Genomic DNA, 27,005 nt, shown 5'->3' on the forward strand with positions numbered 1-27,005 from the left:
TGCAATTTCATTTTACACTTGTCTTGGATCTTAGATTGGAGAATTGAAGAAATTCTGTTTCAATCTCAATCTTGGATCTCTCTGTTTCTTTACTGTTAATTGAATTTCATTTCCGGGTCATTGTTCTTCATCTCTGTTCTTTGCAATTTACAATTCCCTTGCAATTATCTTGTTGGATCTAGGAAGGCATTGAGATCTAGACTTGGTTTTCTAGTCTCTGGGTCCTGAGATCTGAATTTCTCATTTCAATTCCCTGTTTATTGCTTTTTTTTGTTCATTTACTTTACTGCTTCAAGATCCGGTTCAATCCCAATTCCCTTTCCCTCTTCTGTTTGATGCAATTTAGTTTTTCCTTGTTTAATTTCTGCAAATCCACATCCCAATCCCCTTTACATTTCAAGCAATTTACATTTCTTGCACTTTAAGATTCCGCAATTTACATTTCTTGCACTTTAAGTTTCTGCCATTTAATTTCTTGTTCTTTAAGTTTCAGCAATTTATTTCTTGTTCTCTTTACTTCAATGCAATTTACATTCTGCAAGTCACACAATCATCAACCAAATCTTGATTCGCTTGACTAAATCAACCACTAAACTAAAATTGCTCAATCCTTCAATCCCTGTGGGATCGACCTCACCCCCGTGAGTTTTTATTACTTGATACGACCCGGTGCACTTGCCGGTTAGTTTTGTGATGTTTTGTGAGAGATTCGTTTCTCATCAAAATATCACATCAGTTCCTCACCCAGGGATGATCCACGTTAACTTCAACGTTAGTGGCACCAACGTGACCACTAACTTTGCCTCTTGGTCCTTCGCACACGTTATTGGGACTCACCTTTTCCAATAACGTTGAGAGTCCTCCCTCCCTACGTTAGAGTTCACGTTAACTTAGTTAACGTGGCTCTTAACGTAGGCTTGCTAATTCTTCGAGAACGTTAGTGACACTTACCTTTGTCACTAACATTCCAAGGTGCCCCTACTTCCCACGTTAGAGTCCACGTTAACTAAGTTAACGTGGCTTCTAACGTGGTAATGATAGCCATCTCCAACGTTAGTGACAAAGGTGAGTGTCACTAACGTTGGCTCATCATCCTATCCTCAACGTTAGCTTCCACATTAACTAAGTTAACGTGGAAGTTAACGTGGCTCATAGTGGCTCATTCCAACGTTAGTGACAAAGGTGAGTGTCACTAATGTTGGCGATTGTTTGCTTTCTCCACGTTAACTTCCACGTTAACTAAGTTAACGTGGGAGTTAACGTAGCTCAAGGTGGCTTAGTCCAACGTTAGTGACAATGGTGAGTGTCACTAACGTTGGCCATTCTTTTGCTTCCCAACGTTAGAGTCCACGTTAACTAAGTTAACGTGGAAGCTAACGTGGCCAATATGAGCTTGGTCCAACGTTAGTGACAAAGGTGAGTGTCACTAACGTTGGCTCCATTTTCTTTCTTCCACGTTAGAGTTCACGTTAACTTAGTTAACGTGACTCTTAACGTGGGCTACGATGGCTTCGAGGGCGTTATTGGCGATTACTTTTCTCATTAACGTTGCAAGCTAGCTCCCATTCCACATTGGTGGTCACGTTAGTTAGACTAATGTGGCTGCTAACGTGGCTCTTTCTTGCTTCCTTTGTCCTGAAATCAAGCAATAAAGTACATCAAAGTTCTAATCCACATCATGAGACATGCATCATCCAATTTGTCATCTAATTCATGCAAAATTCTCATGAAATCATGTAAAGTGCTCAATGTATGCTTAAATCAAGATGTAAGTGAAATTCTACCCAAAACTTGCTTATTTGCTAAGAAAATGCATGAAACTATCCTAAAACAGTAAAGAAAAGGTCAGTGAAACTGGCCAAAATGCCCTGGCATCACGTTGCGAGTACAATTCTTAACCGACGAAACTCCACTTATCAATTTAGAAAGGGTTGTCACAATTTAAGAATAAAAATACTGGGAGTAGAAATTCCAGGTCGTCAAAAAATTGACGTGGCAGAAATTAGCCGATTAAGAATTTATAGAGAAAACAGCATTGCGAGTACAGTTCTTAACTGATAAAACTCTGCTTATCAATTTAGAAAGGGTTGTTACAATTTAAGAATAAAAATACTGGGAGTAGAAATCCCACGTCATCTCCCAACGAGTTGACAAAAGGGTGCTATTTTATTAGTCAGGAATTTTCTGAGAATTTTTAGAGTTGGAGAACGGAAAATTAAAATAATAATTAATTAAAGCAATAAAAATTAACGAGAGAATTTATATAATTAAAATAAAAGCCTTGGTTGGGAGAAGATTAATCGAAAGTTCTATCCTTGTTGGATTCCTCAAGTGCAATAGTAATAGGTTGTTGTTCTACTTAGTTATCCTTTACTGAATAAAGGAAAGTCAAGTAACTAACTAACCAACTCTGAATCCTAGGTCCTAATCCTCTCCTAAGGAAGGATTAGAGTCAGAGACTAGAGAGCCAGTCAACAACTTCCAATCAAAATTAACACTTGAGTATTCCAACTCAAGGGTTTCCTTTTAATCAACTCCCATGTCAAGTTGGGAGTCTACTCCATTGACATGAATACAACGTTCACAAGCATATAAAGAGAATAAGAAGAAGACATGATAAATTAAATAATAACTGAAAATTAATTAAAAGTAAAAATAGTACTTTGCATTAATAAATCCCAAAATGCAACATCCTTATCTGAACAGAGTTAATGGGCAATTAAAAGAGTAAAGGAATAAGAAAGCAAACTAGAATAATAGCGACTTCAAAGGAGGTAGTGACTCTTCTCAATATCCAAAGCGAAAGCATAAAAACTAGAACTATGAATGTGAAGGAAACCTAGAGGGAGAAGTAATTTTCTCTCTAAGATTCAAAACTAAAACTAAAAACTATGCCAATGAGAATGTGTGTTGAGTCTCTGCTTGTCCCCTGGCTCTAGTCTATGTTCTGGGCCAAAAATTGGGTCCAAACTTGGCCCAAAATCGCCCCCAGCATTTTCTGTGATTTTTGCAGATAGCGCACATCACGCGTACGCGTCAGTTACGTGTACGTGTCATTTACGCGTACGCGTCGCTGGTCATCTTCGCGTGTCACGCGTACGCGTCAGGCACGCGCACGCGTCGCCGTAGGAACTCCGATTCATGTGTACGCGTGAGCCATGCGTGCGCGTTGCTCCTCGCCGGTTTTCTCCTTAGTTTCTTGTGTTCCTTCCATTTTTGCAAGCTTCCTTTCCATCCTCTAAGCCATTCCTGCCCTATAAAGCCTGAAAACACTTAATGCATAGATCACGACATCGAATGGTATAAAAGGGGAATTAAAAACCTATAATTTAAAGGCTTAGGAAGCAAGTTTTCAACCATATAACAAAATTAGGAAGGACTTGTAGAATCATACAAATTGTATGAATAAGTGTGCAAAGAGTTGATAAAACTACTCAATTGAGTATAAGATAAACCATAAAATAGTGGTTTATCAAATCTCCAAGGTGAGCAAGAGGAGTCAAAGTAAGAAGTGCAACAAGAAGAGGAGGAAGAGATTATTGAACAAGAGGAAGTAGTGGTTGGTATTTAGGATATGTTGATTATATAGAGGAATCTCAAGTTGAAAAGCCTCCTTCCACGGAGTTTGGAAGGGATGTTAAAGGGGAGAGTGATGTTATGCAAGTGGATAGAGCGTTGAGGGAAATTGATCAAGAAGTGGATTCCATCATTAGTGATTTTTTGTCCACATTGATCAATCCCCTTAATGATCTTGTTGATCCTTCTTCCATTGGATTAGAAAGCAATGTTGAGGAGGATGTGCAACCTCCAAGGCATATTGTAAGTGAAGAATTGGAAGAAGTGTTCCAAGCAACAAGCCTTCCAATCTATGATGATTCCTGATGCGTGGGCAGAAGTCGGCTAATTAAGAAATCAAAACATGGAATACGTTGTGAGTATAGTTCTTAACCAGCTAAGATCCGCCTCGTCAATTTAGAAAAGTTGTCACAAATTTTAGAAATAAAAATACTGGGAGTATGAGTCCTAGGTCGTCTCCCAACGAGTTGCAGGAAAGCGTGCTAATTTATTAATCAGAAAGTTTCCAGAAGGTTTGAGTTGGATAATGAGTAATTAAAATAATTGTAAATTAAAGCAATAAAACTAAGAATTATTATTAATATTAAAAGGCCTTTACTGGGGGAATGATTAATTGGAAGTTCTATCCTTGTTGGAATCTTCTCAAGTGTAGTGTAAAGAGGTTGTTGTTTTCACTTAGTTAACCCTTACTAAATAAAGGAAAGTTAAGTGATTGAGCTAACTCTTACCCGCAAATTCTAGTCCTCTCTCTTGGGAAGGTCTAGCGTTAGTAGGTACAGAATTAGCCAACAACGTCCAATTTAACTACGCACTTGAGCATTCTAACTCAAGTGTCTCCTCTTAATCAACCCCCATGTCAAGTAGAAAATTTACTCCATTGACATGGAATTAATACTCATAAAAATATAAGAAGACATAATTTAATAAAATAAAAAAGAGATTTAAAATTAATTAAAAATAAAAGTAACTCTATATATTAATAAATTCAAAATGCAACATACTTAATTAAATAGGGTCAATGATCAACATGAAAAGAGTAAAGGAATAAGGAAACAAACTAAAGTAGTGTCTTCACGGAGGTAATGACTCTTCAGCATCCAAAATCCAAAGCGAAAGCATAAACTATCAATGTAAAGCTAATCTAGATTCAGATCTAAAACTAAAAGTAATCCTAATATCAATGTATCTGAATGTGTGTGGATGCGTGTTGAGTTTCTACATGTTCCCTAGCTTTAGTCTGTGTTTCTGGGCCAAAAACTGGGTCAAAATGCAGCCCGAATCTCCCCCAGCGTATTCTATTATTTCTGCAGTTCGCGCAGGTCACGCGTACGCATCGTTCACGTATTCGCGTCATTCAGCGATTTTCCTTGTCACGCATTCGCGTCATTCGTGCAGACTCCAATCCACGCGTTTGCGTCAGGCACGCGTTCGCGTTGTTGCAATTTCTTCATTTCGCGCGCTCGCGTGAATCATGCGATCGCGTCAGTGTTCGCTGGTCATCTCCTTGGTTTCTTGTGTTCCTTCCAATTTTGCAAGCTTCCTCTCTGTTCTCCGAGCCATTCCTGCCCTATGAAGCCTGAAACACTTAACACACGGATCACGACATTGAATGGGATAAAGGAAAGTTAAAATGTACAAATTAAAGGTCTCTAGGAAGCAAGTTTTCAACCATAAACAATACTAGGAAGGAATTATAAAATCATGCAATCCATATGAATAAGTAGGTAAAGACTTGATAAAACCACTCAATTAAACCCAATATAAATCATAAAATAATGGTTTATCAACCTCCCCACACTTAAACATTAGCATGTCCTCATGCTTAGCTTAAGGAGATAAAATAAATGAGTAGGAAAATGTAAGACTCATGCAATGCAATGCAACCTATATATATGAATGCAACTATATGATTCTTGTCTACTTGGTCAAAAGTAAATAAGTTCTTTAAGACAAACATAAATCAAATTCCACTAATTCAAATTATATAGTAAAAATAGGTAAAATTGTAAGAAGATAGCTCATGAAAGCAGGGAACACTACAAGAAAACAAGCTTTTTGCTACGCTTTTAAAGCGTGGCGAAAAGTCCGAAAAAGCGTAGCGATAGCTTTTCGCCACGCTTTTTGAGCTACCGGTACGCTTTTGAAAGGGTCACAACTGCAAGGGTGCCGGTTGCTCTATCGCCACGCTTTTGGTGACCTATCGCCACGCTTTTTTTCTTGCCACGCTTTTACAGATCGCCACGCTTTAAAAGCGTAGCCATATGTGTGAGATATGGCTACGCTTTTAAAGCGTGCCAATATCAAGATATGGCTACGCTTTCAAAGCGTGCCAATAGCAAGAGATATGGCTACGCTTTAAAAACGTGCCAATAGAAAGACATATGGCTACGCTTTTAAAGCGTGCCAATAGCTGCGAGATACAGCTACGCTTTTAAAGCGTGACTGTTAATACCCACTGTAACGTTTATCGCCACGCTTCCAAAGCGTGGCAACAAGTGGAGATATGGCTACGCTTTAAAAGCGTGCCAATAGGTACGAAACTAAATTACAGCCACGTTTATAAAGCATGGCTGTTGATTGCTGCTGTACAATATAGCCATGCTTTTAAAGCGTGGCTGTAGGTTAGTTCAGTACCTATTGACACTTTTTTTTATAAAACCTTACAAAATCATAGATAATTTTAAAATTTAAAGATTACTAATTTTAAATCAACTAATCATTGCTTCATAAACTTGTCACAGAAAAAAAGTGTGTGATCACATGATATACTCTAACAAAATACCAAAAATTAAAGTCTCATCCACTAGCAATTTCCTAATACATGAATTACAATTCCAACATGGGTTACATTATCTAGCTACTTCCTTTACACTTAATTACAAAATATAAAACTTCATGATTACTGATCATCATTGTGAGCGAAATTGTTTTCAGCACTGCCCTGCATAATTTTAAATGTTGTGTGTTAGTGCATCTTATACCAAACCAAAAAATGAAAAGACATATTATCAACAAACTGTGTTGTGTTATAGTCGTACAATAATTGTAACCAGCAAAGGCTTTTCTTTCATTATATTGAAAGCCACTATACTTTTTTTGTTCTTAAAGTTTTCAAAAAAGGGAAAGGGTACTGATATAGGAAGCTAACAATCAAACTGCACCCCCTCCTTTTTTTTTTTGCTGCAACTATCACATGTTTTAACTCAACAATGGCATGTATTCACAACCAAATTAACCATTCTTATAATAAAGTAAATTACAACATATCAGCATGAAAGCCTTATGCATGGCACATATAATAAAGTCAGCTGCAAAAAGTTAAATGGATAAAGCTAATACTACTAAGTACTCATTAATCAGTTTCAATATATTGGGTAGTAGCTATTAGATAGTTGATTAATTTTGAAGATTTCTGTTGCTTTTTGTCGGTGGAGAAATTAAATTAAAATTAAAATAATATAGGAATAACAATACATTATACATATACATATTGAAAATCATGTTACAGCTAAGGACCTTCATCATCAATTATTCGTCCCTTTAATTTTCTCTTAATATATATCTCATTAATCTTGGCATGAATTTTGTATATATTAGGAAAGGAAATGGATTAACCCATCAGAAAGAAATAAAAGAAAGATGAGAGAACTCAGAGAAGTGTGTTTATAAGGAAAAGAATCTTAAACCAAGGATTGAATTTTGGAAGTTAATTTTATAATTCTGGCAGGAACTTATGCAACATCCAAATGGTGCATTCCTGCTTCATTTCTACTAAGATTCAGTCAAATAAACCAAAACACAATGAAAACATAGGACCATGAACTCATGTTTGGTGATGATAACAATGGTCTCAACAACAAATAGCTGCTTCTAAATTGACAAAAATGAAACAGTTTTCAAATATATAAGTAACTTTAAATAATTTTAGCAAGAATTTAATTGTAAATTGTGCTCTATGCAGAGGATGAAAACTAACTTGAAGGTACAACCAATATGAGTGAACAGCAAATAATAATCAGGGGCACCCACAACTGCTAACTCAATACACTCCTCAAATGGAATCAAATCCTCAAAGTTACTAGTAGAAATTGCAAATGCCTCATGTTCAAATTTACTGGTACAGTGGTATGTGATGCCCAATAAACAGATTAGAATATCCATAATACTCATCAATGAGAAGACACCAAAGAAGGCACATCAAAGAAGTTGGTGAATCTAATATATATAAAGGTCATAATATCCTCTTTGGTATGTGAAACAAACTATGGATATAGATTCTAATTGACAAATGGTAATTAATTAGAAGTAACAAGAGTATTGTATATTGTTATAGCTAAAATAAAAATAAAGATATGAGCTAGATTCCATGTACATTGAAAAATTATTGTTGATCAGAAGCAAAATGAAGCATACACCAATGTAATCACGTCACTAGTTTAACAGTTTTACATTACTCATATGTTCCAACACATGAACATAGGACACGCTAGCTCAAATGAACCTATAGTCACTACCATCACAGAAACCAATTTAAAATAACCAAAATGAAGATACAGTGAGCCAGTAGGAGAAAATTACCAGAGCCAGCGGCAGTAATAGCTTGCCTATACTTCTTGTCCCGGGCTTAAATACAAAACAGATTTCTTTAGTAAGTCGCAAACAAAGTAAAAGAGCAAAGTCAGTCATAAAATCACTCTAATGATGGTTTTTTGACAAGACAATTACAGGCTTGGTCCAGAAAAAAATTAATAAGGACAATTTTTTGTTTAGCAGCTGAAGATCTTGCACAATGAACCAAAACCAGAGTGCAATCTCATATGATCCAAAATTGATCTCAAAAATCACAGACAAGGAAAACGGCATCATCAAATAGGAAGCATGAACATGTCATAAATCTTCAAACAAAGCAGACATGCAAAGAAACACGCGAATCATGAACCCCCAAATATTCAAATTACAGTGCGATTTAATACAAAAAATGGAACAATCTTTTTTCTTTGCAACTTGCTTAACCAGCTCAACATGACAACACTTAAACTGATTAATCAATTTGACAAAGCTTCCCTTGAATCATTAAAAAAAAAACACTGATTTCGAATGAGGAGACAAAAATCACACACTAAGGAAATGAATAAAAATCACATGCAAAGACGAAGTATATGAAATGAGACAGAGAGAATGAAAGATGAAATTACCAACAAGTGAGGGCTTCGTCGTCCTGGGCTTCGTCACTGGTCTTCGTCATTCTGGGCTTCGTCACAATGTAGCCATCAGATTTGCTGAGCAACTTACAAAGAAGAGGACTTACAAGAAGCAAGAAGCAGGAAGGCAGCGGCGCGGAATGGGTTAGGGGGTTAGGGTTTTGCAGCGACGGAAGGGATGAGCAGCGGCAAAGGGGAGCATCCACGGCGACTGAGCGGAGGGAGTCACTTAGCTTCCAGAGATAGTCACCGAAGAAGGAGGGTTGGGAGTGCCAGAAGAGGGATTTTCGGCAGAGGCATTGCAATCGCAGCGTCGTTCTTCACGGAGGAGTGTGGTCGGAGTGTCGTCGCGCGGTGTGGGCGAGGCACAATGAAGGAGGAGGAGTTAGGGCACAATGGAGTGAGTGTCTCGTCGCTGGGGCTTTTGATGGAGGAGTAGTTAGCGCAGAGCACGAATGAGAAGGGGTTAGGGCAAAGCAAGCACAGTACAATGAAGAGGGGTTCGTGGTGACTTTTTTTTCTCTAAGTCTTTCAACGATCGAAGAGGGGTTTTTTTAATTTATCCGATCCCTACCTTTTATTTTTTTTTTTCGGGGGAACCTTTTGGCCACGCTTTTAAAGCGTGCCAAAAGGCTTCTCATAAACGGCTACGCTTTTTAAACGCCTCAATACCAAAACTCTGTTGCTACGCTTTAAAAGCGTGCCGGTTTCTCTCTACGGCTACGCTTTTTAAGTGTGGCAAATAAAAGCGTCACCAAATCTTGCATCAATTGCCACTCTCATAAAAGCGTGGCCATTGACACTTTTCGCCACGCTTTTTAAGCGTAGCAAAAAAAAAGTGGCCAAATCTTTATTTTATCGCCACCCTCATAAAAGCGTGGCCATAGACCACTTTTGGCTACGCTTTTAAAGCGTAGCAAAAAAAAAGCGTGGCCATAGGCCTTTTTTCTTGTAGTGGAACATAGAAATTAAGCATTGAACCCTCACTGATGGTGTATATGCACTCTAGCCTCTCAAGTGTATAGGGTAATCACTCTACTTTTCTCTAATCATTCTTTCTAAACTTTGTTCTTCACCTAATCAATCAACAATATTTAATGTATTAATGCAAACATCATGAGGTCTTTTAAAGATTGTAATGGGGCCAAGGCAAAGGTGAGGGTATATATATGGCTAAGCGAGCTAAAATATGAATCTTTGACTAACCTAAGCTTTCACCTAACATACACATACTCTATTTAATTCTAGTTAATGCCTCGCTACCCATAATTTCCACTTTCACATTCCATACTCATGTATTAACTTTTTCTCTTAATTTTCTTATCACATATGCATTGGAGCTTTACTTAACTTAGAATTGGGGTAATTTTGTCCCCTTATTTATTTAAATATTTATTGAATATTTTTGGATTTTTTTTAAATAAAATAGAAATAACATATCAATGCACATGGATTTTTAATTTTTCTATTTTACATGAGTAGGTACCCAAATTTCCATTATTTTATTAAGGTAAGAATATAACATATTTCTTTATTAACCCATGTTCCCACAATTTTTCCATGCTTAATTAACACACAATCTCTATCTTAAGCTAACCAAAGATTCAATTTGGGGTGTTTAATTATTTTTCTGCTTAAGGCTAGTGATGTGGTAAAATATAGAATAAATGGGATTTAAAAGGCTCAAAGTGGCTGACAAGGGTGATTTAAAGGGTAGGCTTATTTGGGATAAGTGAGTTAAACAAGTAATGGCCTCAATCATATGCATGCATATAAATAGATTAAGCATTGGACATATAGGATGAAACAAAATAAAGATTACAATCATAGAGAAGTGAACACACAGGAATAAAATATTTATGGTTAAATAATGTAATCATGTAATTAGGCTCAAAATCTCACAGGTTGTGTGTTCTTAGCTTTTTAAACTATGTCCCAATTACAACTTCAAACAAATTTAACACAAAAGTTTTGATTTAAATTAGTGAAATTTTTCAAAATTAGGATCTTAAAAAGAAACTTATTATTTTTCAACCAAATAGAACATGCATGCAACTAATTATTACTATTCAATCTATCCTATTCTAAATAAAAGAAAAATTAACTAAATATCCAATTTTATTGGTGTTTTAGGGAAGAGAAATTACCTCCGGAAGTCAGGTATTGACCGACCTCTCCACACTTAAAGCTTTGCACCGTCCTCGGTGCCATCTGTCAGGAACAAAGAGGGGCTGGTAGCAGCATCTCCACCATTGGGACCGTCATGGCTCCCTGTTCTGGTAAATGAAGTGGAGTCCGGGGTGTCTGGGTCTTCGTTAGGTGGGTGGTTACCAACAAGTAGCTCCTTGAGGTATGTAAACCTGTGCTTGTTACGACGTTCTCTTTGCTTTCCTTTTCGGTCAAGCCGTTCTAATCTCTCAAGTATCTGATGGAGCAGTTGGTTTGTGGAAGGTGCTTGTGATGTGGAAGAAGAAGGGGTATCTTCTGCTGGTTCTGCGCTCTGGTTGATAGTGGCTGCTGGAGGTTTGATATACTTCCTGTTAGGGACGTATTGATCATCTCGTGGAATCATGGCCTTGGTGTCCCCAGATCTATAGGAGACTTCGGCTGCTGAGACTAGATTTGAAACCAAGGCGGGGAAAGGTAGGTTGTCCGCAATCTATACGTGTCCCATAGCATGCCGAATATGTCTTGGTAAATTAAGGTGCTGGTCTGTAAGGATACACCAGAGTAAAATAGCCATGTATGCAGTGAAGGAGGATTTATGAGTTCTCGGAAAGACATATTGGGACATAATTTGTGCCCATACTCGAGCCTCCAAGGTGAGTGCGGAAGCCGATATGCCCTTAGGTCGGGAACGATGGTATCCGTAGATCCATATGCTGCCAGGTTGTGCGATAACTCTGAGAACGGCGTCCCAATCAAATTGGTATGTCTGGCGCTTGAATGAGGCTTCTTGAAATGCGTCCAATCCTACTGGAGCAGAGGGAAGATCTAAAGCTTATTGAATGGCTTCTTCGATTATGGGGACTTGCTTCTGACGGACATAGACAGACTGCATGGTTGGCATGTGAAAATTAGAGTAGAATTCAACTACCCATGAAAGATTAACCTGCCGTGGCTGTCTCTGTAGGAATCCCCATTGTCTTTGCTCAATGGGCTTAACAATTTTAGCAATGTTGGTTGGGAGGATGAGAAGGTGCTCATTGTTATAGTTCCTTGTTGCCAGGATGGGGAACATCTGCTCACAGTAACGGTTAGTAAACCGCGCAGTGTCCTTTGCTGGAAAGGCTTTTTCTTTTTCATCGACCTTAAAGATCCTCTTGATTCGTTTTGTTGAGGGTTTCACCGCTGTTGAAGATGGCTCTTCCACTAATGCTCTTTTTGTTCCTCTCCTTGCTGGTGGTTTGAGAGTAGCTTTCTCCTTGCCTTTCTTGGTGGCCATCCTGAAAAAGGAAAGAGAAAGTAACATGTAAAGCTAAAGGTTCAAGCAAAGGAGCGAACATTTAAGGATGATAATCAATGCACGGTAAAGAAGGATGTCGTTAACACATGGTTTAGACTACATGTGAAAAGTTCATTAAAGGTAACATAGCAAGTGCATGTGATGGCAATTAAATGCAAGATGTTTATGCATGCCGGCAAAGACATGAGTAGCATAGATGAAGCATTCAATGTCTAAGTTAGATTACCAAGCCTTTCAAACTAATAATCTATTTGTATTGACAATTATATATAATTAATAAAATATAAATGGGATTTTGTGAAAAAACAGGAATTAAAGTAGTAGAATAGAATAATTAAAAATAATGTGCAATGCTATACGGGCTTTTTCACAAACACTTAGCATGCATGGTAAATATGTTATTGAAAGTAGGAATTTGAACATGCAGGCAACCCTTATGAAAAGTAATATATAATTGTCAAACAATTCCACAATAACTCACAAGCAAAATATAAAAGAAAATAATTACCTAATTAAATTTCTAACACCAATTAAAGGAATAAAAAGAAAAGAAAAGAAAGAAAAGAAAAATATAGATAATGAAAGTGAAAAGAAAAAGAAAAATAATAAAGGAAAAGTAAAAAGTAAAGAAAGAAAGAAAATAACCTTGATAATGGATGTGAAAAATAAGAGAGGAGAAAGTAAAAAGTGAGAAGGAGTAGAGAAAGAAGAAGGGAAAAGAAAGAAATAAGAAGGGAAAAAGAAAAATTAGGATTTGGGGAAGAAAAGATATGATATTTAGTTGATCTGGATAATCTGTGTGCCGCATGTGACGCAGACGCGTGGGTCACGCGGTCGCGTGGTGTGTGATGTTTTCAAGTGACGCGGACGCGTGGGTCATGCGGTCGCGTGACTTGATTTGTGCGAGTGGCGCGAGAGTAGCCTCACGTTCGCGCGACTCTCTGTTTCAAACTCATTTTGCCAAAATTTAGGGTGACGCGTTCGCGTGGGTTACGCGATCGCGTGAATGGCCATATTTTGAGGACAACGCGGCTGCGTGGGGCACGCGGTCGCGTGATGGGACTGGTGCTTCTAGCTTCATTCCAGCCCAGCTCCATCATAACTTGCTGCTATACATCTCTTTTACGTTGTTTTTTAGGGGCACGCGTTCGCGTGGGTGACGCGGACGCGTGGGCATGTTTGTGCCTAAGGCACGCCTCCAGCCACGCTTTCGCGTGACTTTCTGTTCAATTCTCTTTTTTTCAGAATGCACATATGACGCGGACGCGTCAGCGACGCTTATGCGTCGCGTGCGTTTTTTTTATATGCAATATGCAAATGCAAATGCTGGCTATATGCAACTATATGCAGAGATTATGAGAAGAGTCATTAACAAAAATTAAATAGAATAAAGTAAAATAAAACTAAGACTGAAACGGAACGATCATACCATGGTGGGTTGTCTCCCACCTAGCACTTTGCTTTTACGTCCTTAAGTTGGACGCTCTTCAGACTCATTCTGCTTCTGTTGGTGGGTCTTCCAAGAGGAAGACCTCTAGTTCCTTGTGATCCTTCGTCTTCTCACCATGATAAAGCTTTAGACGATGTCCATTGACCTTTAGAAATTTGGAGCTAGAAGGATGACGCAGGTGGAAAACTCCGTATGGCTCTACCTTTTCTACTCTGTATGAACCTTCCCATCTTGATCTCAGTTTACCTGGCATAAGCCTCAGTCTGGAGTTATAAAGAAGAACTAACTCCCCTGGTCTGAATTCTTTCCTTTTTATATACTTGTCATGGACAGCCTTCATCTTTTCTTTGTATCTCCTGGAGTTGTCATATGCTTCTAGGCGAAGATTCTCCAATTCTGCTAGTTGCAGCTTTCTTTCAGCACCAGATTCTTCATAGTTTATGTTGCACTCCTTCAAAGCCCAGAAAGCCTTGTGTTCCACCTCTACTGGAAGGTGGCAAGCCTTTCCGTATACTAAGTGGAAGAGGCTCATCCCAATGGGTGTCTTGTACGCTATTCTATATGCCCAGAGTGCATCTTGTAGCCTGACACTCCAGTCTTTCCTGTGAGGTTTTACTATCTTTTTCAAAGTACGTTTAATCTCTCTGTTAGAGACTTCTGCTTGCCCATTGGTCTGGGGATGGTATGCTATTGCTACTTTATGAACTATCCCATGCTTCTTCAGTAATCCTGTCAGTCTCCTGTTACAAAAGTGAGTGCATTGATCGCTCACGATTGCTCGTGGTGATCCAAAGCGACAAATAATATGATTTCTAACAAAGGAAACAACAGTGCTAGCATCGTCAGTATGGGTAGAAATTGCTTCCACCCATTTAGAAACATAATCTACAGCTAACAGTATATAAAAGTAACCATTAGAATTTGGAAACGGAACCATGAATTCAATGCCCCAAACATAAAAAATTTCACAGAAAAGTATAATCTGTTGAGGCATCTCATCCCTCTTAGATATATTACTAAACCTTTGGCAAGGGGAACAAGATTTACAAAATTCAGCAGCGTCTTTAAAAAGAGTAGGCCACCAGAATCCACAATCTAGAATTTTTCTAGCTGTTCTTTGAGGGCCAAAATGTCCTCCACTTTCATATGAGTGGCAGGCCTCTAAAATGGATTGAAATTCTAATTGAGGCACACACCGTCTAATTACCTGGTCAGCACCACAACTCCATAAATATGGATCATCCCATATATAATATTTGGACTCGCTTTTCAGCTTGTCTCTTTGATGCTTAGTAAAATTTGGAGGAAAAGTGTGGCTAACTAGATAATTAGCTACAGGTGCATACCAAGAAACTACTTCAGATACTGCATGTAAGCTATCAAATGGGAAATTATCATTTATAGGAGTGGAGTCGTCCTTAATGTGCTCAAGGCGACTCAAGTGGTCTGCCACTAAATTCTGGTTACCACTCCTATCCTTAATTTCTAAATCAAATTCTTGCAGCAGCAGTATCCAACGTATTAGCCTTGGTTTGGACTCCTTTTTAGCTAATAAATATTTTAGAGTTGTATGGTTTGAGTACACTACTACCTTAGTACCAAGTAAATAGGCTCAGAATTTATCCAGAGCAAAAACAATAGCTAGAAGCTCTTTTTCAGTAGTAGTATAATTAGATTGAGTAGCATCTAAAGTCTTAGATGCATAAGCAATTACAAAAGGGTCCTTACCTTCGTGCTGAGCCAGCGCCACTCCTACTGCATGGTTGGAAGCATCACACATAATTTCAAAAGGCTGGCTCCAGTCTGGTCCTCTCACAATTGGAGCTTGAATCAGGGCGATCTTCAGTTTGTCAAACGCTTGCATACAATCCTCACTGAACTCGAACTCTATATCTTTCTGCAGCAATCTGGATAAAGGCAATGCTACCTTACTGAAGTCCTTAATGAATCTTCTGTAAAAACCTGCATGGCCAAGGAACGAACGGACTTCCCTCACGGAGGAGGGGTAAGGTAAACTAGAAATAACATCCACCTTTGCTGGATCTACAGAAATGCCAGTATTAGATACAACATGTCCTAGTACAATTCCGTGTTTTACCATAAAGTGACATTTCTCAAAATTTAATACAAGGTTGGTACTAACAAATCTGTCTAACACTCTAGATAAACTATCCAAGCAAAGGCTAAATGAATCACCATATACGCTAAAATCATCCATAAAAACCTCCATACAGTTCTCAATGAGATCAGAGAAAAGACTCATCATGCACCTTTGGAAAGTAGCTGGTGCATTGCATAAGCCAAAGGGCATTCTCTTATAAGCATACGTTCCAAAAGGACATGTAAAAGTAGTGTTTTCCTGATCTTCAGGAGCTATATGAATTTGAAGTAGCCTGTATAACCATCTAAAAAGCAGTAATGGGATTTATGTGACAGGCGATCAAGCATTTGATCAATGAATGGAAAGGGGTAATGATCCTTGTGAGTGGCTTGGTTGAGACGCCTATAGCCAATGCAAACTCTCCATGAGTTCTGCACTCTAGTTGTCAGGAGCTCTCCGTGCTCATTTCTTATTGTTGTGACTCCAAACTTCTTGGGCACCACTTGTACTAGACTGACCCATTCACTGTCTGAGATGGGGTAAATGATATCTGCTTCAAGTAGTCTAGTTATTTCTTTCTTGACAACTTCTAAGATGGTGGGATTCAATCTTCTTTGAGGCTGACGGATAGGATTTGCTCCATCTTCTAAGAATATTCTGTGCTCACAAACTTAAGGGCTGATGCCTACTATATCCGCCAAGCTCCATCCAATTGCTTTCTTATGTTTTCTCAGCACACTGAGCAGTTGTTTTTCTTGTTGGGAAGTGAGTTCCTTTGCAATGATAATTGGAAACTTCTGCTTATCCTCAAGGTAAGCATACTTGAGGTGTGGAGGGAGGGGCTTTAATTCTAATTTATGCTCAAAGCTAGGCTCTGGATCATCTGGGGCTGGTGATAATGGCAAAGGGTTCTCATTGTTTTCAGAAAGTGTCCCCACACTTGGACCTTGCTCCATGTACTTTTCTTCTATTTCTTCTTGGTGAACCTCAGCTACAGTTTCATCAATGATGTCGCTAGAAGATAGAATGATCTTCCGGAGGATGCTTCATAGCTTCATTTAAATTGAAACTCACTGCTCTGCCATCTATCTCAAAGGAGTAAGTTCCTGATAATACATCCAGCTTGAACTTTGAAGTCTTCAGGAATGGTCTTCCAATAAGGATTGATTATGGTCTTCCTGAGTCATTAGGGGGCATTTCCAGGATATAGAAGTCAATGGAAAATGTGAGCCCCTTAATGCTCACTAATACGTCTTCAGCAATTCCAACTACTGTAATAATGCTTTTATCTGCTAACACAAAACGAGCTGCCGACCTTTTTAAGGGAGGGAGCCTCAAAGTATCATATATAGACAATGGCATTATACTAACACATGCTCCTAAATAACACATGCAGTCCGAAAATATTACACCTCCAATGGTACAGTTAACCATGCATGGACCTGGGTCACTGCATTTTTCAGGTATACCTCCCATTAAAGCAGATATAGAACTACCTAAAGGAATAGTTTCTAATTCATTAATTTTATCTTTATGTATGCATAAATCTTTTAGAAACTTTGCATATTTATGTACCTGCTGAATAACATCAAAAAGGAGAACAGTTACCTCAACCTTTTTGAATATTTCTACCATTTTGGGGTCAAGTTCCATCTGCTTTCTGGGCTTCCTTGCAAGTTGTGGGAATAGGATAGGAAGGGCGTTACTTGCAGCTTCTGCATCCTTTGGTGTTTTATTCTGTGGTTGAGCTGCTTCTTCTTCAATCATGTTTTGTACGTCCTCTTCCTCTTCAGCATCTTCCACTTCCACTACATTCTCAGTTGGGATGTGTTCTAGTAGGCTTGGCTCCTCTTGGTTTCTCTCCTTCAATGTGGTTTCGAACCTTAAAGTGATAGCATTGATGCCACCTCTGGGATTAGGTAGGGGTTGAGAAGGAATTCCACTAGAGCTTGAAGGTTGATTGGTGGAATTAGGTGACGAATCTAACCGGGAGACGAGAGCTTGTAAAGTAGCAGTCAGACCATTTAAAGTAGAGTTCAGCTGCGTCTGCATGTCTTGTTGTCCTTGTGCAAGAGGACGGAGCATCTCGTCATTTGATGAGGAATTGGAATAAGTGATCTGAGGAACCTGTTGTTGGTTGTGCTGGAATCCATGAGATTGTCTTAGGTGAGGTGCTCTGTAAGGCTGGTTCTGATTCTACTGTCTGTTGTTGTTATTGTTATTCCACCTCTGGTTTCTATTGTTATCTCTGCCTCCTTTGTTATAGTTGTCCCTCCAACCATGGTTAGAATTATCTCTCCAACCTTGGTTGGAGTTGTCTTGCCATCCATGGTTATAGGTTCTACCTTGGTTGTAATTGCCGCCTTGTTGATTGTATCTCTGATTCGGGCGGTCATAGAAGTTATGAGTAGCTACCACAGTGTTGTCTTCCTGTTAGAGTTGCAGACATTCATCAGTATAGTGACTATAATCAGCACAGATCCCGCATACTCTTTGTGGAACCAACTGTTGGCTTTGTTGTGGTGAGAGAGGATGAGCTTGTTGTGCTTGTTGTTGATTTAACTGCATCTGCTTCAGTAGGTTGGTCATTTTACATATACTCTGGGTAAGAGCAGTAGTTTCAACGCTAGAGGAAACCTTTGCAATAGCTTTTGAGTGGCTATGCCTCTGCCTGTGATTCCTGGTGGACTCAGCTAAGTCGCTGATCAGTTGCCATGCTTCTTCTGCGGTCCTGTACTTTTATATAGACCCATTACTAGCACCATCCAGTGTAGTCTTATCCTGGAGGTTTATGCCTTGAGTGAAGTAGCTAATCAATACTAGTCTGTCAATCATGTGATGGGGGCATGCGTCTAGAAGGTTCTTAAAACGCTCCCAGTATTCATAGAGAGTCTCTGAGTCTCCTTGAACAATGCAGGAGATCTCTTTCCTCAGTTTATCTGTGACTTCAGCTAGGAAGTATTTTTCCAAAAATTCTCTCCTGAGTGTATCTCAGTTGGTAATAGTCACTTTAAGTTGGGAGTAGTACCACTCCCTTGCCTTTCCCTCAAGAGAAAACGGGAAGGCAGTTAACAGAATAGAATTTTCATCTGTACCCTTACGCCTAACAGTTGAACAGGCTGTCTGGAAATCCCTAAGATGCTTAATAGGCTCTTGAGCAGGTAAGCCATGAAACTTGGGCATCAAGTTGATTAGTGATGCCAGGGCATTTTGGCCAGTTTCACTGACATTTTCTTTACTGTTTTTAGGGTAGTTTCATGCATTTCCTTAGGAAATAAGCTAGTTTTGGGTAGATATTCACTTACATCTTGATTCAAGCATACATTGTGCACTTTACATGATTTCATGAGGATTTTGCACGAATTTAAGGACAAAATTGGATGTTGTATTTCCCATGACTTGGACTAGAACTTTGATGCACGTTATTGCTTGATTTCCGGACAAAGGAAGCAAAGAAGAACCACATTAGTGGCTACGTTAGTTACACTAACGTTAACACTAACGTGGAATGGGAGTAACTTGCAAAGTTAATGAGAAAAGTGATTGCCAATAACGCTCTCGAAGCCATCATTGCCCACGTTAAGAGTCACGTTAACTAAGTTAACGTGAACTCTAACGTGGAAGTAAAGAAATGGAGCCAACGTTAGTGACACTTAACATTATCACTAACGTTGGACCAAGATCATGAGTGGCCATGTTAGAGTCCACGTTAACTTGGTTAACGTGGCCTCTAACGTTAAGAAGAAATGGGGGGAGCCAACGTTAGTGACACTCAACATTGTCACTAACGTTGGCCAAAGCACATTAAGCCACGTTAACTCCCACGTTAACCTACTTAACGTGGAAGCTAACGTGAAGGAACAAAGTGGTCGACAACGTTAGTGACACCCAACATTGTCACTAACGTTGGAAGAACACAAGCCCCCAATGAGCCACGTTGACTCCCACGTTAACCTAGTTAACGTGGAAGCTAACGTGAAGAAAGAAGGTGATCGCCAACGTTAGTGACACCCAACATTGTCACTAACGTTGGAAGGAGCCACACATGCCACCATGAGCCACGTTAACTCCCACGTTAACTTAGTTAACGTGGAAGCTAACGTGGATAAGGGAAAGATGAGCCAACGTTAGTGACACTCAACTTTGTCACTAACGTTGGAGATGGCTAGCAAGGCCACGTTAGAAGCCACGTTAACCTAGTTAACGTGGACTCTAACGTGGAAAATAGGGGCAATTTGGAACGTTAGTGACAATGGTAAGTGTCACTAACGTTCTCGAAGGATGGCAAGCCTACATTAAAAGAGCCACGTTAACTAAGTTAACGTGGACTCTAACGTAGGAAGGGGGAGGCTTCTCAACGTTATTGGGAAAGTTGAGTCCCAATAACATGTGCGAAAGACATAGTGGAAACGTTAGTGGCAACGTTTGTGCCACTAACGTTGAGGTTAACGTGGCTTTTAACTTTGGTGAGTAACATTAGTGAAAAAGGTGATTGTCACTAACGTTCTCGAACCCATATTTTCACTGAATGTTAACACCACTAACTTCCTGAGCCAAAGGCCCTGCCCACTTCATACTTTCTCTCTGCAAGTAAAAGCTAAGCCCAATGAAGAAGAGAACTGCTTCAAACTCAAGATCCAAAGGCCCAAGACTTGAAGAATCAACTAGAAGAACAGAAGAGTAGTATATATAGGAGTAGCTTTGAAATATTTTAGAGAGTTGGAAATTATAGGGAGACTCTTAGCATAGAACTACTCTCTGTTTTTACTTTCTCTGCACTTCTAAGTTTTCATCATGTATTCTCCATCTTTATTTTCATTTTTCAGAGCTATGAACAACTAAACCCCTGTCATTGGGTTAGGGAGCTCTGTTGTAATTTGATGGATCAATACTAGTTTTCGTTATTCTTCTTCTATCTTTTCTCTTGATTTTACTTGAAAGCTTTCGATCTTCATCCAATTGAGTAGTTATCTTGAAAAAGAAGCTATTCATACTTGGATCTCTTCTGAACCTTGAAAGAGGAATGAAGAGATCAAGCTAGAAATGCTTTCTCATGCTGGACCAAATTGGGTTTGGATGGATATGTGACTATAATCCTCTCAACACTTGGTTTGGGAAATGCATGTGGTATAATCAGTGACCATACTTCATCTCTTCTCATGAGTAATTGACCAAGGAATTGGCTATTGATCAAGATTTGAGAGATTGAATTACAAGAAATTGTAATTCAATCACTTAAGATTGCCAAGGAGATCAATGAGTGCATTGATTGAGGAAGAGATGAAAATGAAATTGATCCGGAGAATGCAACATCTCCTAAGCCCAATGAACTCCCCATTTCTGATCTTACCCATTCTCTTTAATTTCTGTTATTTACTTTAATGAGCAATTCCCCCATTCCTATTTACAATTCTGCAATTTACCTTCCGTCATTTACTTTCAGATCTATAATTCTAGCATTTACTTTCCTGTCAATTACCTTCCCGCCATTTTATTTTCTGCAATTCTCAACTCAAATTCTGGATTCGCTCAACTAGAACAGTCCTCTAATTAAAGTTGCTTGATCAATCAATCCTTGTGGGATTCGACCTCACTCTATTGTGAGTTTTTACTTGACGACAAATTCGGTACACTTGCCGAAGGGAATTTGTTGTGAGACAAGTTTTCTGTGCATCAAGTTTATGGCGCCGTTGCCGGGGATTGATTGTGCATCAACAATGATTAGATTGGAGGATAACTAGATTGAGCATTTTATTTTTGTTTGATTTAAATTTCTGTTTGAGTCATTTACTTTCTGTTTTAGATAACTTCTTCCCTTCCCCCTTACTTTTTCTTTGATATTTACTATTCATCTCACTAACCCACTAACTGTTTGATATATTACATCACTCACACTAACAGTAATTCTGACAGATACACTTGCTGCACCTATTCTCTTTGCTTGTACTTGTTGGTTGTATGACAGGGAGAAGAAGCGGGGCTTCAACTTCCTTTTATTCTGAACCTGAGAGAAACTTCCTTAGACTAAGGAGGGAGGCAAGAAAAAAACGTGTAGTTGGTGGTGAAGAAGAGGAGGAACACTTTGAGGAATACTTTGAACCAAACATGGAAGAAAATATGGAAAACCATCATGAAGAAGAGGCTCACAACCATGGCAGAGGAGGTCGAGCAAATCATGCTGGGGAGGATAGAAGAGTTTTAGGCTCTTACATCAATCCAAACCCAGGAAACTGTGGAAGTAGCATTCAAAAGCCAACCATCTATGCCAACAATTTTGAACTGAAGCCACAGCTCATCACCCTTGTGCAGAACAACTGTTCGTTCGGAGGGAGTGTCCAAGAGGACCCAAATCAACATTTAACCACTTTTCTGAGAATATGTGACACAGTGAAATCTAATGGTGTTCATCCTGACGCCTATAGACTGCTCTTATTTCCATTCTCACTCAGGGATAAGGCAGCTAAGTGGCTGGAGTCTTTCCCAAGGGAGAGCTTGACAACTTGGGAAGACGTGGTGAACAAATTCTTAGCAAGATTTTACCCTCCTCAACGAATCAATACGCTGAGAGCTGAGGTCCAAACTTTCAGGCAACAAGATGGTGAGACTCTATATGAAGCATGGGAGAGGTTTAAAGACTTAACAAGGAGGTGCCCACCAGATATGTTCAACGAATGGGTGCAGCTGCACATTTTCTATGAAGGGCTCTCTTATGAGTAAAGAAGGCCGTAGACCATTCATCCGGAGGATCTTTGAACAAGAAGAAGAATATTGATGAAGCCATAGATGTCATTGAAACAGTAGCAGAGAATGACTACTTCTATGCTTCCGAAAGAGGGAACACAAGAGGAGTAATGGAGCTAAACAATGTAGATGCTCTGCTGGCCCAAAACAAGCTCATTACCCAGCAGCTGGCTGACCTCACCAAGAAGATAGAGAGCAACCAAGTAGCAGCAATCTCCACTTCATCAACAACCCAAGAAGGAGTGAATGAAGAAGCAGAGGGTAGTCAGGAGCAAGCCAACTACATTGGGAATTCACCTAGGCAAAACCATGATCCATACTCCAAGACCTACAACCCTGGATAGAGGAATCACCCAAACTTTGGGTGGGGAAATCAACAAGACCAAAGCCTTGATCAAAGACGCCCAAATCCAAACAATGTAGCCACCCAAAACTTTACATCTAGACCATATCAACACCCCCATAACAACAACTCCCCACATTCATATCAAGGCCAGAATAACCCTGCTCAGCCTGACCTGTCATCATTTGATGAAAGAATCTCAAGGATTGAAAATCTACTTGAAGGCATAAGCAAAGAGATTCAAGATAGTAAAGCATTCCGAGAAGAGGTGATATCCAATATGCAGAATCAGGATGCTGCCATCAAGAAACTTGAGACACAAATTGGCTACTTATTCAAACAAATCCCCCGCCACAACCTTCGCAGCAAGACTAGCTCAACACAAAGGGAGGAGTGTCAGGCTATCACCCTTAGGAGTAGGAAGGAACTGAAGGAAACCCCCCAGAAACCACAAAAAGAGGACTCAACTAAAGAGGAAGAAGAGCAGGACGAAGCTCGAGTTCCCACTTTGAATTTACAAAAAGGGGAAGGAATGCTGAAACCAGACGCCCCAAGAGTCCCATACCTTCAGCAATTAAGGAAGAAAGGGGATGACAATCAGTTTTTGAGATTTCTGGAAATCTTCAAGAAACTGCAAATCAACATACCCTTTGCTGAAGCAATAGAACAGATGCCACTCTACGCCAAGTTCTTGAAGGAGCTCATGACTAAGAAGAGAAGCTGGAAGAACAACGAGACTATGATACTAACCGAAGAATGTAGTGCTATCATTTAGCACAAACTACCCCAGAAATTGAAGGATCCCGGGTGTTTTCAAATCCCTTGTATTATAGGGGAAATCACAGTGGAAAAGGCTCTGTGTGACTTAGGAGCCAGCATCAATTTGATGTCAGTAGCTATGATGAGAAAGATGAAGATCGAGGAAGCTAAACCAACAAAGATGGCCTTACAATTGGCAGACAGATCGTTCAAGTTCCCGCATGGCGTCGTAGAAGATTTGCTGGTGAAGGTGGGAGATTTTATCTTCCCAGCAGACTTTGTAGTGCTGGACATGCAAGAGGAAGCCAAGGCTTCCATTATTCTGGGAAGGCCATTCTTGGCCACTGCTGGAGCTGTAATTGATGTACAAAAAGGAGATCTCACCCTGAGATTACACAAGGAAAAGATGACGATCAATGTGTTCAAGGCCATGAGTTACCCACCAGAGCAAATGGGAGAATGTATGAGGTTGGACTCACTTGAAGACACAGTGCAAGAAAGTTTTGAAGAAGAAGAACCTGAAGGTATAATAAAGGAGGAGTCTACGTGTAGTGAAGAGGTTGCAATAGCAGAAAGTCAAATACAAGGTGCACCAAAGAAAGAGAACGAAAAGTCAGAAGCACCCAAACTTGAACTCAAAGCATTGCCACCCTCTCTCAAATATGCGTACTTAGGAGAAGATGAAAATTACCCAGTGATTATAAGCTCCTTCCTCAGCCAAGATCAAGAGGATGAACTGCTCAAAGTACCGCGAAACCACAAAGATGCTATTGGTTGGACTCTTGCTGACTTGAAGGGGATAAGTTCGGCCATATGTATGCACAAGATACTGCTGGAAGAAGATGCCAAACCATCCATTCAATCCCAAAGGAGGTTGAACCCAATCATGAAGGAAGTGGTACAGAAGGAAGTTATGAAGTTGTGGCAGGGGGTAATTTACCCAATCTCAGACAGCCCCTGGGTTAGCCCCGTGCATGTCGTCCCAAAAAAGGGAGGAATTACCGTGGTTCCCAATGAGAAGAACGAACTAATTCCTACAAGGACAGTCACAGGATGGCGGATGTGCATAGACTACATGAAGCTCAATGAGGCTACACGAAAAGATCATTTCCCCTTCCATTCATGGATCAGATGTTGGAAAGACTCACAGGGCACGCTTATTATTGTTTTCTCGACGGTTATTCAGGATATAACCAAATAGTGGTTGATCCCAGAGATCAAGAGAAAACCTCATTCACTTGCCCATATGGAGTGTTTGCCTACAGGCGCATGCCATTTGGGCTATGTAATGCACCTGCGACTTTCCAACGCTGCATGCTTTCTATCTTTTCAGATATGATAGAAAAATTCATTGAAGTTTTTATGGATGACTTCTCTTTATTCAGAGATTCCTTTCCTAGCTGCCTACATCACCTTGCCTTGGTATTGAAAAGATGCCAAGAAACCAATCTGGTCTTGAACTGGGAAAAATGTCACTTTATGGTGATAGGAGGAATAGTCCTTGGTCACAAAGTTTCTAACCAAGGCATTGAGGTTGACAGAGCCAAAGTAGAACTTATTGAAAAACTGCCTCCACCCAGTGATGTCAGGGCAATTAGGAGCTTTTTAGGGCATGCTGGTTTTTATAGAAGAAAGATTTTTCAAAGATAGCCAAGCCCTTAAGCAATCTGCTTGTATCATATACACCATTTATCTTTGATGAAACATGCATGTTAGCCTTTGAAAATTTGAAAATGAGGTTGTCCTCTGCTCCTATCATTTCCCCACCTGATTGGAATTTACCGTTTGAATTGATGTGTGACGCATCGGATTTCGCAGTTGGGGCAGTGTTGGGACAGAGGAAAGATAACTTAGTCCACGTGATATACTATGCTAGCAAGGTCCTTAATGATACTCAAAGAAATTATACCACTACTGAAAAGGAGTTGCTAGCAATAGTTTTTGCATTTGACAAGTTTAGATCATACCTCATTGGTGCGAAAGTGATTGTTTTTACAGACCACACAGCACTTAAATATTTGTTTGCCAAGCAAGAATCAAAACCAAGACTAATAAGATGGATCTTATTGTTGCAGGAATTCAATATTGAGATCAGAGACAAGAAAGGAGTGGAGAACAAGGTAGCAGATCACCTATCCAGGATTCCTCATAATGAAGGTGGAGCACATGATACAAGTGTAAACGAGCTCTTCCCTGATGAGCAGTTGATGACAGTTCACAAAGCACCATGGGTCGCAGACATTGTCAACTTCAAGGCATCTGGAGCATTACCTCCAGAGATCAATAAACATCAAAAAAGGAAGCTCATGAATGATGCAAAATACTTTGTCTGGGATGAGCCATATCTCTTCAAGAAGTGTTCAGATGGAATCCTTAGACGATGTGTTTCGGAAGAAGAAGGACGAGAGGTCCTATGGAACTGCCACGGCTCATGTTATGGAGGCCACTTTGGAGGAGACAGAACAGCAGCAAAGGTGTTACAAAACAGATTCTTTTGGCCCACCCTTTTCAAGGATGCAAAAGAACTGGTAAGGAGCTGCAATGAATGCCAAAGATCTGGAAACTTGCCCAAAAGAAATGAGATGCCACAGAATTTCATCTTGGAACTGGAACTGTTTGATGTGTGGGGAATTGATTTCATGGGACCATTCCCAACCTCATATGCAAACAATTACATCTTGGTAGCAGTAGATTACGTCTCCAAGTGGGTAGAGGCTATTGCAACCCCAACAAACGATAACAAAGTGGTCATGAACTTCCTCAGGAAGAATATCTTTAGCCGGTTTGGAGTCCCACGAGCACTCATTAGTGATGGAGGAAGCCATTTTTGTAACAAACCACTAGAAGCTCTTCTCCTACGATATTGGGTAAAACATAAGGTAGCCACACCATACCATCCCCAAACAAGTAGACAAACTGAGATATCCAACAGAGAGCTAAAGAGGATTCTGGAAAAGACTATGGGTGCATCAAGAAAGGATTGGTCGAAGAAGCTGGATGATGCTCTTTAGGCATACAGAACAGCATTCAAAACACCACTTGGAATGTCCCCATATCAACTGGTGTATGGTAAGGCTTGTCATTTACCACTAGAGCTGGAACATAAAGCTCTCTGGGCTATCAAGATACTAAACTTCGACAGCATTGCCGCTGGTGCAAAGAGGATCTTACAGCTGCAAGAGATGGAGGAATTCAGGTCACAAGCCTATGAAAATACCAGGATGTACAAAGAGAAGGCAAAGAGAAGACATGACCTACGTCTTGCACCCAGAAGTTTCAAAAAGGGGCAGTGAGTACTTCTCTACAATTCCAAATTGTGACTGTTCCCAGGAAAACTCAAATCAAGGTGGTCCGGACCTTTTCTTGTC

General features: G+C 39.7%; 2 non-coding genes across 2 annotated transcripts; one reads left to right on the forward strand and one right to left on the reverse strand.

Moving 5' to 3' along the window:
• The first annotated feature begins 18,623 nt into the window (after window positions 1-18,623).
• Window positions 18,624-18,731, forward strand: LOC148547690 (small nucleolar RNA R71). The gene has a single exon (XR_015897528.1). It is a non-coding gene; the product is annotated as a small nucleolar RNA R71 (small nucleolar RNA).
• Window positions 18,732-22,352: 3,621 nt separating this feature from the next.
• LOC148547691 (small nucleolar RNA R71) lies at window positions 22,353-22,459 on the reverse strand. Its single transcript, XR_015897750.1, has one exon. It is a non-coding gene; the product is annotated as a small nucleolar RNA R71 (small nucleolar RNA).
• Between the last annotated feature and the right edge of the window lie 4,546 nt (window positions 22,460-27,005).

The sequence above is a fragment of the Arachis ipaensis genome, chromosome B8 (genome assembly GCF_059453495.1).
Source record: "Arachis ipaensis isolate K30076 ecotype BB chromosome B8, ASM5945349v1, whole genome shotgun sequence".
NCBI lineage: Eukaryota > Viridiplantae > Streptophyta > Magnoliopsida > Fabales > Fabaceae > Arachis > Arachis ipaensis.